We start from the raw sequence: 13250 nt of genomic DNA, 5'->3' as shown, positions 1-13250 counted from the left end.
AACCCCAGCATGCGCTGACAGAGCTCCATGCTGACTGTTTCTCTCAACCTGAATAGGGAGAGACACCGCTCTAATGAGGCAACTCTTTGTGTCGATAGGGTCGCTTCCATGGACACTGAGTCCAGATGCAGACCCAAAAACTCGGTCTGTTGGCTGGGCACGAGGCGGCTCTTGTCTGGATTGACCTTCAGACCTAGCCGCTGAAGATGGTCTGTAACATCACTGTGTGCTGTGCCAACTGCTCCTTTGACTGCGCGCAGACGAGCCAGTCGTCCAGATAGTTCAGCAGTCGAACGCCTTGAACCCGCAAGGGGGCTAAAATGGCGTCCATACACTTCGAAAAGGTTCGAGGAGCTAGAGACAGGCCGAATGGCAGGACACAAAACTCGTAGACCCTGCTCTGAAATGCGAAACGTAGGTACTTCCTGTGACCCGGACAGATGGGAACGTGAAAGTACGCATCTGTGAGGTCTACGGTGGTAAACCAGTCGCCCTGCCGGACAGACTGGACAATGTGCCTGTGCGTAAGCATCTTGAACAACAACACCCGTAGGTATTTGTTCAGTACACGCAGGTCTAGAATAGGGCGGAGCCCGCCGTCCTTCTTTGGCACAAGGAAGTATTTGGAGTAGAACCCCTGTAGGGGTGGGTTAACGGCTGCCGGGGTTTCTCAGGGCTGCTTAGGCTGCGCTCGCTCACGAGGGGCCTGACCAGAGCCAGTGTTTAACCCATATAGTTGTAATAGCGTTAATTTGCCGTTCAACTTTCAAATAGTTGAGTTTTAGATAAAACATACTGACTGAAAACAGAACGATGCAGAATAGGCAGTGTAGTGGTTATCACGGGCGCTTAACATACATACTTCCGACTTTTAAGAATGTGTTTGTTAACATTTATGTATTTAGCTTTTTCTATTTACAGAACTGGCCCTTTCGTCATAGTCACGCCCCCTTAGTGACTCTCCACGGTCAGTTTTTTATGTTTCTATTTTTTTTTTTTTTTTACGAAACACTTTTTTTTCAGTGAGGACAAGAGTATTCTTGCACAAACTGTTTTAGCAATAGAAATCGTCTATAAAAATGATATTCTGAAATGTACAAAAGCACAGGTCAAATAATAAATAGTTAAACTCAACGAATAATACTGTAAATATGGTACATCGGGTAAGGATTACGTATATAGGTATAGATAAAAAAGCGAATATATACCATATCTGGTAAATAATTGTCAACTACATTTTGTGCGTAAAATATTTAAGGAAAGTTTTAAAAAAATAAAATAAAAAAAAATCTCCCCGTCGGGGAATTGAACCCGGGTCTCCCGCGTGACAGGCGGGGATACTGACCACTATACTAACGAGGAATGCGTGAAAAGCGACCGTTCTGTACTCACAGGAAGACTGCACTGGCCCCCCCTGTCGAGAATTGTTTAGCTAAACCGCACTAAACCATTTCCCATTCATTCTTTATGGTAGTGCTAAACCACTACGGATGTAATACTGCTGCCGCCGCAACATGATTTTGGCGCTGTTGTGCAGGTCTGTGCCTAAACTTAATGTATTGAGTTGTGCAGATCTACCAAGAGAAGGCACTAAAGAGCATGAAGCGTTTTATCTGCTTCGGCTCAGTGAATTTTGCGAACCAAATGATTCGGAGGCTTCACTTCCCTTCCCACCATCTTGCACGAATGGTTGAGTGATTGGATGAAAGTGGGGTACAATCGGTTCTACTATACATAAACAACTAAAACACCCACTTCCTTAGTTTGAGCAAAAAGGCTGCAGTCTGTAACGGAGGTTACTGTGAATAGCACGCCCATTTTCCGAACCAACAATACATACCACAGTTCTATTATTTTACAACACAAGGAAGCCCCGCCGAAACAGGACATCAAAAAATTAGTTAAAACTCATAAATGTTCCTCTCCACAGAAATCTTTAGTAAAAGGCGAAAGATTTATGCGATCTGAAGAGAAACCAGAGTATATTAACATTTGTTAGTGCAGTAAGCAACCTACTCATATTGCTATTGTAACAAGGGACGGTTAGTTTTTTTAGATTTTTTTTTTTATTTATTTATTTTTTTAAAGTTTTTTTAAAACGAGCATTTTAACATCTACGTCTTGAGAAAAACAACCAAAACAGTATACAAGTACTGTATGCTGACATTTATATTTAAATATGATATTTTAAAAGCATACATTACATAAGAGGAAATTAGATTCTGGCAACGTGCATTATGGGTATGCAAATGTGATTCATCCCTGCTAGCGCGGTTTCCACCCAACAGTATTGCTCAACCCAAGGTATTCGTTTTCCAAGTTACCAAAATACGTTTTACTATCAGATCGCTGTATTTTATGGAGTATGGAGGACTATCCATGGCAAAATTAAAAATAAATACATAGAGAAATAAATAAATAAATAAATAAATGTTGAAATATTGATTTATTGCAACATTTATTTGTTCATGCATTTATTTATTTATTTATTTGTTCATTCATTTATTTATGTATTTATTTATTTGTTTATTCATTCATTCTATGCATTTATTTATTTATTTATTTATTTATTTATTTATTCATTCATTCATCTATTCATTTATTTATTTATTCATTCAGTGGGCGGTATCAGGTACACTATTGGCTGTAGGAAGTTTGTTTCTCCCTGCTCCAGGGAACACAATCGATGCCGATGTGGGCTCGCTAGATCACTGTGTGTTGGAAGGCCGTGTATTATTGTGAGCATTTTGTTTTCAGCGCCAGTTGCATTTAGCTAGTAGTTTAATTGTTTTGCTGAGCATTCTCCTTCAATTTGTTCTTAACCGTATTGTGTCTGTTTTAAGTGGGTTAGATTCACAATTTCTGCATGCTATAGTGGTATAGTAATATTTTATAGTTTATATTTTTGTCCCTTTTTTTTTTCAAGGATTTTTCGCCCCATACAGAGGATCGTCTTCAAAAAGACGAACGTTCCCACTCCAGCGCCGTGTTGGTGTTATTACACTCACAACTTCTGCTGTCTAAACGGAAAACCATTTCCACGGTGCCGACTAGACAGCAGAAAAAGACGAATTGAATGTAGCAGGACTGGGGGAGAAAAGAATCTCCTTTCAAGGTACGTTTATGCAAATATTCTGTCAAAATGAAACGGTTTATTTAATAGTACATATACTGAACATCACAAGAAACGTATCAGTATTATTACACATTTAATTCGGAAAAAAACGAGGTATATACATGATGGACATTGACAAAATGTCTACTGCTCAGCAACGGTGGCCACACGCTAGTACTTGCCTGTGAATTTCACAGTACCCTGTCCCCTCATAACTACATACAGTACAATGTCAATTGTTAATCAGCACATTACAATCTTACTGCACCTGCTGTAAAACAGAATTTGTCATTCTAGAGAATGTTATCTAAAAAGTTTCTTTCGATGCTCAGTATATATCACGACTCTAAAATCAGATACAAATAAACCTAATGAGACGGTCTATAATAACAAATAACGCGATGTAGAGTTCAATGCAATGTAACCTGTACCTTCGATATTTTAGACTTTTTATTAAACCACTGCTCAATGCTACTGAAATGTCATCAACCACTATTAGTATCATAAAGCTCCCAAAATCCTTTTAGATGCCACTCAAAGTAAATGTCTGGAATTTAGTTTTGGATTGTTTTGCAGTTAGTGATCCATTCAGCTTTGTGTTGATGCTATACAAAAATAAAACCAATAAAAAACCTATGCCGCTTTAGTAGCAGCAAAATACAAGGTTGTGTATCAGTGTGTAAGACGTTCGCTAGATTCACATTTATTACATTTGTGTTCTTTTTTATGTCAAGGTTGTGACAGCAGCTGTGAAGGATTCAGAAGCCAGTTATTCAAATCTTATCCCAAACTGAGTGAAGGTGGTGGATTTGAACAAATGAAGATTTCAGGATCTACGAGAAGCCGGATCTAGGCTGTTATTCCTTGCCCTAATGAGGGGTACTCAGCAAAATATTTAAGGGACCCAGAAACCCAAATTGTCTGCTGCAATTCATTTTGTAGGTTCCTGGACTGTCCTTATCCACTGGGCCCCTGATGAAGTGCCTCTTTTGTGAGAGACTTTTCTTTCTCAGAAATAGTCACAGTGACAGCTGTAGCAGCAGGTATAGAGTTTTTGTTAATGTAATTGGTCAATGTTAAATACAGTACATTAACTATTTTGAAAGGTTTACTTGCAGTAAAATGAAGACATTTGCATGTAGTGGGTTTCAGGAAATGTTTATGCTAATGTTGTCTTACAAATTTTTTTTCTCAGTGAAGAAGACAAAAGCATTATACTGCAATTGGCATTAAGCTGGGATCTTCCAGGGGTGACAGAAGAAAATCGGCATTGGCTAATGGACAAACTCCTCCTTCACGCTGTAAGTAGGTTTGTTTCGTGCATATCCATGTTCGGTTTACTCATTGTACTGGTTAGTTGTGTAATTAATTGATAACCTACAGCAGGGGTGGCCAAATCCAGTCATGGAGAGCCCCTATCCAGCAAATGTGTTCAATAAAAGGGAAACTCTTGTGATTGAGGTCTGAAGAGGGAATTTTTAGTTGAAACAATCACTAAAGGACTTCATTTAACAAATTCACCTGCTTAATTCAGCACATTGAAATTCTGACACACTATACACCTCCCAGGTGTGTTACATTTTATTACATGTTGTTCCCTAATTAAGTTTTGAATGCCTGTGGCAGTGTGTTACTGTTTCAGTGTTTTGATAATGTGATTTACTAGTTATATTTCTAATTCTGAAGTTTATATATTTTTTGGTGTTTTGGTCTACAATATAAAACCCAGCTTGTATAGAGCTTTGAGATGAAGCTTGGTATTGAGCCATTTCAATATTGGAATTGAACAAAAATGGCCAATAAGGTTCAGCAAGAGATCCCCTGCCGTTCATTCATTTATCTATTCATTCTTTTTTTCCTCAAGATGATCCTTGAAAGAATCACCTGGCCCACACTGAATGTGGAGGAAGATGATGATGAGGATGACTGTTCTCTTGAGACTAAATGCCGTATCACAGGTGTAAGAAAGAGCGGTGTCGCCTTTAAGAAATGGCAACGCCATTTGAAAGACTACGCAACCCAGGAACCTTAGCACTAATGGGCAAGGCGGGGTTTCTGGGTATAAAGGGAAGTGGAGCAGGACAGCAGGGGGTGATTTTGGGGAGCACCGCCGGTTTGTCCTGCTGAATAGTTCCCAGAAGGTTGAGAGTGCATTACGTAGTATTGTAAGGTAAAGTGAACGTTTGGTTTCTTTTTTGAACAAGAGTTGTGTTTTGTTTATACCGTGAGCGTTTTCCTCTTGGTGAGGTAGTCTTTTGTTTTGACAAAGTTTAATTTATTTTATGAAACGTTGGTAGATAAACGCTGCCTCTCGGTAGTTAATTTAAAACAGTTCCGCAGTTTTCGTGACGATTGGGAACCGTCACAACTGCCGTCTATTTGTGTATGTGTGTTTGACTCGGGACTCGGAGGGAAAGCGCGTATTCATGCGCTGCAGGAACAGCGGGCTGTAACAGAGAGAACTGAGGCAGCAGTCTGGTTTTCTGGACGTGCTTTATTGTGACACACATGAACAACAGTACCCACAGGTGGTGTGGACAGTATGGATATTGTGCTTGAACTCGGAGACACTCCCGTGTTTCCGTGAACGACTGGGACGTCAGCTGCAGGGGTCCTTCCCCACAGCCTGGATACAATTCTTTATCAACAGAGCCCTTCTTCTGGGAGGGCCCATTCCATACTTGCTTACGCTTACCTGTGTTACAGCAAGACTCCAGCAGAGGGAGTCTGCGCTATCCTTGCCTGTGTTGCAGAGATACTCCAGCAGAGGGTATCTTCTTTGTTCTTACCTGTGTTGCAGAGATACTCCAGCAGAGGGTGTCTTCTTTGTCCTTACCTGTGTTGCAGAGATACTCCAGCAGAGGGTGTCTTCTTTGTTCTTACCTGTGTTGCAGCAAGACTCCAGCAGAGGGAGTCTGCGCTATCCTTACCTGTGTTGCAGAGACACTCCAGCAGAGGGTGTCTTCTTTGTTCTTACCTGTGTTGCAGCAAGATTCCAGCAGAGGGAGTCTGCGCTATCCTTACCTGTGTTGCAGAGAGACTCCAGCAGAGGGAGTCTGTTCCACCCTTACCAGTGTTGCAGAAATACTCCAGCAGGGGGAAGCCACTTCTGACTTGGAATACAAAGCTACCCCGGCAGGGAAAGCCTACATTGAACTTACCAGCGTACAGGACTACTCCAGCGGAGGGAGGTGGCCTGTACGTAACTGTGGACTGACCCACCTGGGTCGAAGGATCCTTCCTGACACTTACCAGGCTCCTCAGCTAGAGTTTCCTGCTAAGTTCATCCCAGTGGACTCAATTCCACGGGGAAAGGACTTGCACAGGCCTCGGCCTGTAGAGCTCGGTATTCTGAAATAGTTAGAGAGGGGCAAAGAAGTGAGCCAGTTAGTGACCCGTACAGGGCAATAATCTATACAAAGAAAGTGTTGACTTGTTTAAATATTGTAAATAAAAGTTAGTTGCCTGAACGTTCTTCGTGTCTGTGCCAGTCGGTGGAAGCAGTAATAGAGTATCACGCAGGGGTACTCTAACGGTTTGTTACACTGGCTTCTTCAGGACATTCATGGAAACGGTATAATTTAATCTATTAATCATCGCCATGTATAATTTTATTTTAACCATCCAACTCATTCTTACCTTATATGAGAAGGGACAACTTCTTATTCTTCATCACTCAAAACAGCATTGGCCACCACTTCATATGTAATATAATAAAAAAGAGGCCGTGGAGAGGGGGGAGCGTGACTATGACTAAACGGGCAGTTCTGTAAATAGAAAAAGCTAAATACATAAATGTTAAACTCATTCTTAAAAGTCAGGAGTATGTATGTTATGTGTGTTAGGCGCCCGTGATAACCACTACACTACCTATTCTGCGTCGTTCTGTTTTCAGTCAGTATGTTTTATCTAAAACTCAACTATTTGAAAGTTGAACAGCAAATTAACGCTATTACAACTATATGGGATAAACAGACATATGGCTTCCCATTGAAAAATATAGACTATTGAAGTGATGATACGCCTGTACTTAGAAAATGAACTAAACACGTGCATCACCATCGACCTGTAGCACTTGCTGTGCTCAGTGCTTGAGCGCTGTCTTCCGTGAAGTTTCCGTAGTGTAGTGGTTATCACGTTCGCCTCACGCAAAAAGTCCCCGGGCGGAAACAGCTTTTTTTCTGTATTATTATTTTTCAGTGGTCTCTATGTGTTGCATTTTATTTCCGAATGTTTAAAACCCGTGGGGTAATTATTTATTTATTTTTTTAAATGCAAGCGTAAATGTATCATAGCGATAGCAGCACTTCTTGTAACTTTTTGTTACGACCAATGCATTCATTCTGAGTCGAGTCTGACTGATTTCTAAGTTTGTGTTGTGTAGGCAGTGCCACCTGGAACACTATTTGTGATTTTACTAGAAAATGTGCTCAACCGGACTAATATTAATTATAGCAATCATAAGGCATGCCCTGACTTTTATTTATTTTTTTTAGCACAGGAATAACTAGGCTCTCAAATTTTAAGAAAACAAATTATAATAAAAAAATAAATCTTCACAGAATCCGTACCTTCCAGTTACTATCATGTTCCTTGGCCATGGTGGTGGTACTGTAGGCAGGACTCGGTGCTGGACTTCAGTCACGTCCTGGTCAGCATAGAGGGGGTCCCCTGCACTGCGCTGGAGGACACTGGGTCGAGTGTTACACTCATATGGGCCGATGTCTACCAGCAAGACCCCGACACAGCACCACCACATTGGTGCTTTAACAGTGATTAGAAAAACAAAATGGTTATTTTTCATTGCAATGTCTAAACAGCGCCTTTCCCACTGGATAGTGGATGCTATTAAATTAGCGTATGAATCTGCAGGCCTTCCTCCACCAGGGCAGTTGAAGGCGCATTCTACCAGGGGTATGGCGACATCCTGGGCCCTCTTTCGAGGGGTGCCGGTGTCTGATATTTGCGCGGCAGCCAGTTGGGCTACGCCGCATACTTTCATGAGGTTTTACAGGCTAAATGTGCTGGAATCCTCTGCTCCGTCATTTGGAGCATCTGTGTTGCACTCTATGACGCCTCAGGGTGCGGACGTCTAGAGTAGGTACAATATGGTGTGACTATTCCACCTTGGGACAGGTGTCATTGCGAGCATAGACGCTGAGGCGCAGCTCCGCATATGTGTAGATGTACTGCCTACGCAGTTGCGTTATGACGTAAGTCTGTCCTACTGCCGAGAATCCTCCCTCGCGACGGCTTGGGTACACTGTTCCCATACCTTGATGGTTATTTTCGACTTGAAAGGGAACGATAGGTTGCGGATGCAACCCCGGTTCCCTGAAAGAGAAAATAACCATCAAGCCGCGAGGTCGCTCTGGAGGCCTTCACGGCCTGAAGGGCAAAAGAGGAAGTGACTCTCCGCGCGCTGCGTATAGTAAGCTCCCAAGGGGGCGGGCTTACACGGCAGCTTGCGCGGAGGCCTATCGGCAGCTTTGACATAAAGCTCAGCCAATCCCTACTGCCTGACGGCAATGTCCCATACCTTGATGGTTATTTTCTCTTTCAGGGAACCGGGGTTGCATCCGCAACCTATCGTTTTCAACGACGGTAGATTATTGAATCTTGAAGTCTTTTGGTTTATTTCGAAATACAATCATCTGAAGGTAAAAATGTTATTACAGTATTATTTTAATTCTCACTAGTACGGTACCTATAGTCACCAATAATTAAAAAATGCCAATAATATATGTTCGTATTACAAATGTCAGCTGTAGAAATGCGCGGATAGTAAACTAAATATTTTGTAATATTATCAATAAAAATACACGATTGACATTTTTACAATCGGTGTCAGTTCTGAGTGTTAAAAAATGTAATATTTACAACAGCTAGAAACTTGTTTGAGAGACTGTTTTATCTAAAGCGCAATTATATTTAATACAGTTGTCCGTTATAATGGTACTGTAATACTTGTATCCGGGACAACAGAAAATGCACGTATCGCAAACTGCAATATACAGTACATTATCTGTATGTATTCAAATTTCAATGTATTTGAAATTCATGGTTTCTGAAATTCATTAAAGGTGTCCTTAGTGTAGTGGTGATCACGTTTGCCTAACACGTGGAAGGTCCCTTGTTCACAAACATCCCACCTTTCTCAGCCTAGGACCAGGGAGCGTTTTCAAGGCCTCGTTAGCGCAGTAGGTAGCGCGTCAGTCTCATAATCTGAAGGTCGTGAGTTCGATCCTCACACGGGGCAGCACTTTTATTATTGGTTAGTTATTTAAAAATAAATACCAAAAATGTGAAATGCTGTCAGAACGTTGTTCATGGTCGTAAATACTTAGATGTCCTTATTGTTTTAAAACTGAGTATCAACAAAGCATCTGGACAAATGTGGAACTGCTGCCATTTGTATGTGAGCACAGGAACAGACATTAACATATACGCGCTTATACTATAAAACGTATCGGGGCTATATTATATATTAAAGTCTTGTTCTTTCATTTATGCAATAAATTAAATAAAAAAATGCTTTGCAGAACGAGTTCAATATAATGTACTCCCTTCACTCAAGCAAGGTGCTAGTAAGATACTATATGAATAGGGGAGGTTGACACAATGTGTTTCCGTAGTGTAGTGGTTATCACGTTCGCCTAACACGCGAAAGGTCCCCGGTTCGAGACCGGGCGGAAACATTAATTTTTGTAATTTATTTTAAAATAACAACCCATTACAAATATATTTATTTTTTATACGTCTTAGATTATACGGCACGTATCGCAAATTGCACACTACAGTACAATTCTTATTGTCTATTTGTAGGTGATTGTGGTTGATAAGTGGGTTCCATGTCTTTCCGGCGCCTCCTTAAGACTCGCCTCTTCAAACAGCACCTGTAGAACTCCTCTGTATCCTGGGACACTATCACCCTTCATGTAAATGTGCTTTATTTTGCTCTTATCTGCCCCCTATTTTACTGCATTTAATCCTGTACTTCAGAATACTGTAATCTGCCAAGTGTTTAACCTGTAGTACTTTGTATTTAATCACATCCTGATGTAACTATCACTATTTAATCATATCCTGATTAACTATCACTATTATCTGCTGTATTATTGAATTGTGGTTTGTCACACTTCTACTTTGCTTGAACAAAAGTTATTGTATTTCTTGCTCTTATTGTATTACTTGAATTGTAACACTTGAAATGTATTTGCTTACGATTGTAAGTCAACCTGGATCATGGCGTCTGCTAAGAAATAAATAATAATAATAATAATAATAATAATAATAATAATAATAATAATAATAATAATAATAATAATAATAATAATAATAATAATAATAATGTCTTACTAAATGTTTCTGTAGTGTAGTGGTTATCACGTTCGCTTCACACGCGAAAAGTTCCCGGTTGGAAACACGTGTGTATTTTTATTATTATTATTATTTTTTTAATCAGTTATATTTATTAGACGTGGCAGCATTTTTGTAACAGCATGGCTGATGGTTGCATTTATTTGAGTACTGTACAAATAATGCACTGTATATTGCAGTTTGCGATATATGCAATATGATCTAAGAAGTATAAAAAAAATGTATTTGTAACGGATTGTTATTTTAAATAAATAATAAAAAAAAAATGTTACCAACCGGGGACCTTTTGTGTGTTAGGCGAACGTGATAACCACTACACTACGGAAGGACGTCTTGTGACACGGTCCACTATTCATACAGTAGCTTACTAACATATATAGTTTTTATTTAACACCATAAATAATACAAGCCCTTAATATATAATATAGCCCTGATACGTTTTATAGTGTAAGCGCGTACATGTTAATGTCCATTCCTGTGCTCACATACAAATTGTAGCAGTTCTACATTTGTCCAGATGCTTTGTTGATACCCAGTTTTAAAATAATAAGGACATCTAAGTATTTACGACCATGAACAACGTTTTGACAGTTTTTAAGGCAACCCCAGCCTTAAACGATTTTGGTATTTATGTTTAAATAACTCCTACCCAAGAATAAAAGTGCTGCCCCGTGTGAGGATCGAACTCACGACCTTCAGATTATGAGACTGACGCGCTACCTACTGCGCTAACGAGGCCTTGAAAATGTGTTCCGTTCCAGGATTGAGGAATGTGGGATCTATGCAATGCTAAAGGTTTCAAAGCAGGGATCTTGAGATTTGCTCAGACCCGAAGATCCTGCTATTTTTTATTCAGAAAAAAACACCTTTGCTGGCATTGGTGTGCTCTTCCTCTGGTGTGGCAGCTGGTCTTCATTGCAATGGTTTTCTGCAAGCAAGCAGAACATTGGCTAGATCCACCTTGAAGTCTAGATATTCCATAACCTCTCTCTTTCTGTCGCTATGATACATTTACGCTTGCATTTTAAAAAAATAAATAAATAATTAACCCGCGGGTTTTAAACGTTCGGAAATAAAATGCAACACATAGAGACCACTGAAAAATAATAATACAGAAAAATAAAGCTGTTTCCGCCCGGTTTCGAACCGGGGACCTTTCGCGTGTGAGGCGAACGTGATAACCACTACACTACGGAAACTTCACGGAAGACAGCGCTCAAGCACTGAGCACAGCAAGTGCTACAGGTCGATGGCGATGTACGTGTTAGTTCATTTTCTAAGTACAGGCGTATCATCACTTCAATAGTTTATATTTTTCAATGGGAAGCCATATGTCTGTGTTTATCCCATATAGTTGTAATAGCGTTAATTTGGCGTTCAACTTTCAAATAGTTGAGTTTTAGATAAAACATACTGACTGAAAACAGAACGATGCAGAATAGGTAGTGTAGTGGTTATCACGGGCGCTTAACATACATACTTCCGACTTTTAAGAATGTGTTTGTTAACATTTATGTATTTAGCTTTTTCTATTTACAGAACTGGCCCTTTCGTCATAGTCACGCCCCCTTAGTGACTCTCCACGGTCAGTTTTTTATGTTTCTATTTTTTTTTTTTTTTTTTTTTACGAAACACTTTTTTTTCAGTGAGGACAAGAGTATTCTTGCACAAACTGTTTTAGCAATAGAAATCGTCTATAAAAATGATATTCTGAAATGTACAAAAGCACAGGTCAAATAATAAATAGTTAAACTCAACGAATAATACTGTAAATATGGTACATCGGGTAAGGATTACGTATATAGGTATAGATAAAAAAGCGAATATATACCATATCTGGTAAATAATTGTCAACTACATTTTGTGCGTAAAATATTTAAGGAAAGTTTTTAAAAAATAAAATAAAAAAAAATCTCCCCGTCGGGGAATTGAACCCCGGTCTCCCGCGTGACAGGCGGGGATACTGACCACTATACTAACGAGGAATGCGTGAAAAGCGACCGTTCTGTACTCACAGGAAGACTGCACTGGCCCCCCCTGTCGAGAATTGTTTAGCTAAACCGCACTAAACCATTTCCCATTCATTCTTTATGGTAGTGCTAAACCACTACGGATGTAATACTGCTGCCGCCGCAACATGATTTTGGCGCTGTTGTGCAGGTCTGTGCCTAAACTTAATGTATTGAGTTGTGCAGATCTACCAAGAGAAGGCACTAAAGAGCATGAAGCGTTTTATCTGCTTCGGCTCAGTGAATTTTGCGAACCAAATGATTCGGAGGCTTCACTTCCCTTCCCACCATCTTGCACGAATGGTTGAGTGATTGGATGAAAGTGGGGTACAATCGGTTCTACTATACATAAACAACTAAAACACCCACTTCCTTAGTTTGAGCAAAAAGGCTGCAGTCTGTAACGGAGGTTACTGTGAATAGCACGCCCATTTTCCGAACCAACAATACATACCACAGTTCTATTATTTTACAACACAAGGAAGCCCCGCCGAAACAGGACATCAAAAAATTAGTTAAAACTCATAAATGTTCCTCTCCACGGAAATCTTTAGTAAAAGGCGAAAGATTTATGCGATCTGAAGAGAAACCAGAGTATATTAACATTTGTTAGTGCAGTAAGCAACCTACTCATATTGCTATTGTAACAAGGGACGGTTAGTTTTTTTAGATTTTTTTTTTATTTATTTATTTTTTTAAAGTTTTTTTTAAAACGAGCATTTTAACATCTACGTCTTGAGAAAAAC

General features: G+C 39.9%; 1 long non-coding RNA gene and 8 other non-coding genes across 9 annotated transcripts; 3 read left to right on the top strand and 6 right to left on the bottom strand.

Annotated features, from left to right (window-relative positions):
- Positions 1–1290: 1290 nt before the first annotated feature.
- trnad-guc (transfer RNA aspartic acid (anticodon GUC)) lies at positions 1291–1362 on the bottom strand. The gene has a single exon. It is a non-coding gene; the product is annotated as a tRNA-Asp (tRNA).
- Positions 1363–1869: 507 nt separating this feature from the next.
- Positions 1870–1984, bottom strand: LOC131699539 (U5 spliceosomal RNA). Its single transcript, XR_009308194.1, has one exon. It is a non-coding gene; the product is annotated as a U5 spliceosomal RNA (small nuclear RNA).
- Positions 1985–2654: 670 nt separating this feature from the next.
- Positions 2655–6585, top strand: LOC131699427 (uncharacterized). The gene is made up of 5 exons (XR_009308129.1): positions 2655–2738; positions 2927–3115; positions 3850–4158; positions 4311–4416; positions 4980–6585. It is a non-coding gene; the product is annotated as an uncharacterized LOC131699427 (long non-coding RNA).
- Positions 6586–9301: 2716 nt separating this feature from the next.
- trnam-cau (transfer RNA methionine (anticodon CAU)) lies at positions 9302–9374 on the top strand. Its single transcript has one exon. It is a non-coding gene; the product is annotated as a tRNA-Met (tRNA).
- A 366-nt stretch (positions 9375–9740) lies between these two features.
- trnav-aac (transfer RNA valine (anticodon AAC)) lies at positions 9741–9813 on the top strand. Its single transcript has one exon. It is a non-coding gene; the product is annotated as a tRNA-Val (tRNA).
- Positions 9814–11160: 1347 nt separating this feature from the next.
- On the bottom strand, positions 11161–11233 carry trnam-cau (transfer RNA methionine (anticodon CAU)). Its single transcript has one exon. It is a non-coding gene; the product is annotated as a tRNA-Met (tRNA).
- Positions 11234–11621: 388 nt separating this feature from the next.
- On the bottom strand, positions 11622–11694 carry trnav-cac (transfer RNA valine (anticodon CAC)). Its single transcript has one exon. It is a non-coding gene; the product is annotated as a tRNA-Val (tRNA).
- A 714-nt stretch (positions 11695–12408) lies between these two features.
- Positions 12409–12480, bottom strand: trnad-guc (transfer RNA aspartic acid (anticodon GUC)). The gene has a single exon. It is a non-coding gene; the product is annotated as a tRNA-Asp (tRNA).
- Positions 12481–12987: 507 nt separating this feature from the next.
- LOC117431850 (U5 spliceosomal RNA) lies at positions 12988–13102 on the bottom strand. Its single transcript, XR_004548728.1, has one exon. It is a non-coding gene; the product is annotated as a U5 spliceosomal RNA (small nuclear RNA).
- Between the last annotated feature and the right edge of the window lie 148 nt (positions 13103–13250).

This window comes from Acipenser ruthenus, chromosome 22 (genome assembly GCF_902713425.1).
Source record: "Acipenser ruthenus chromosome 22, fAciRut3.2 maternal haplotype, whole genome shotgun sequence".
In the NCBI taxonomy this organism is placed as follows: Eukaryota; Metazoa; Chordata; class Actinopteri; order Acipenseriformes; family Acipenseridae; genus Acipenser; species Acipenser ruthenus.
This window is presented reverse-complemented; position numbering and strand designations above follow the sequence as displayed.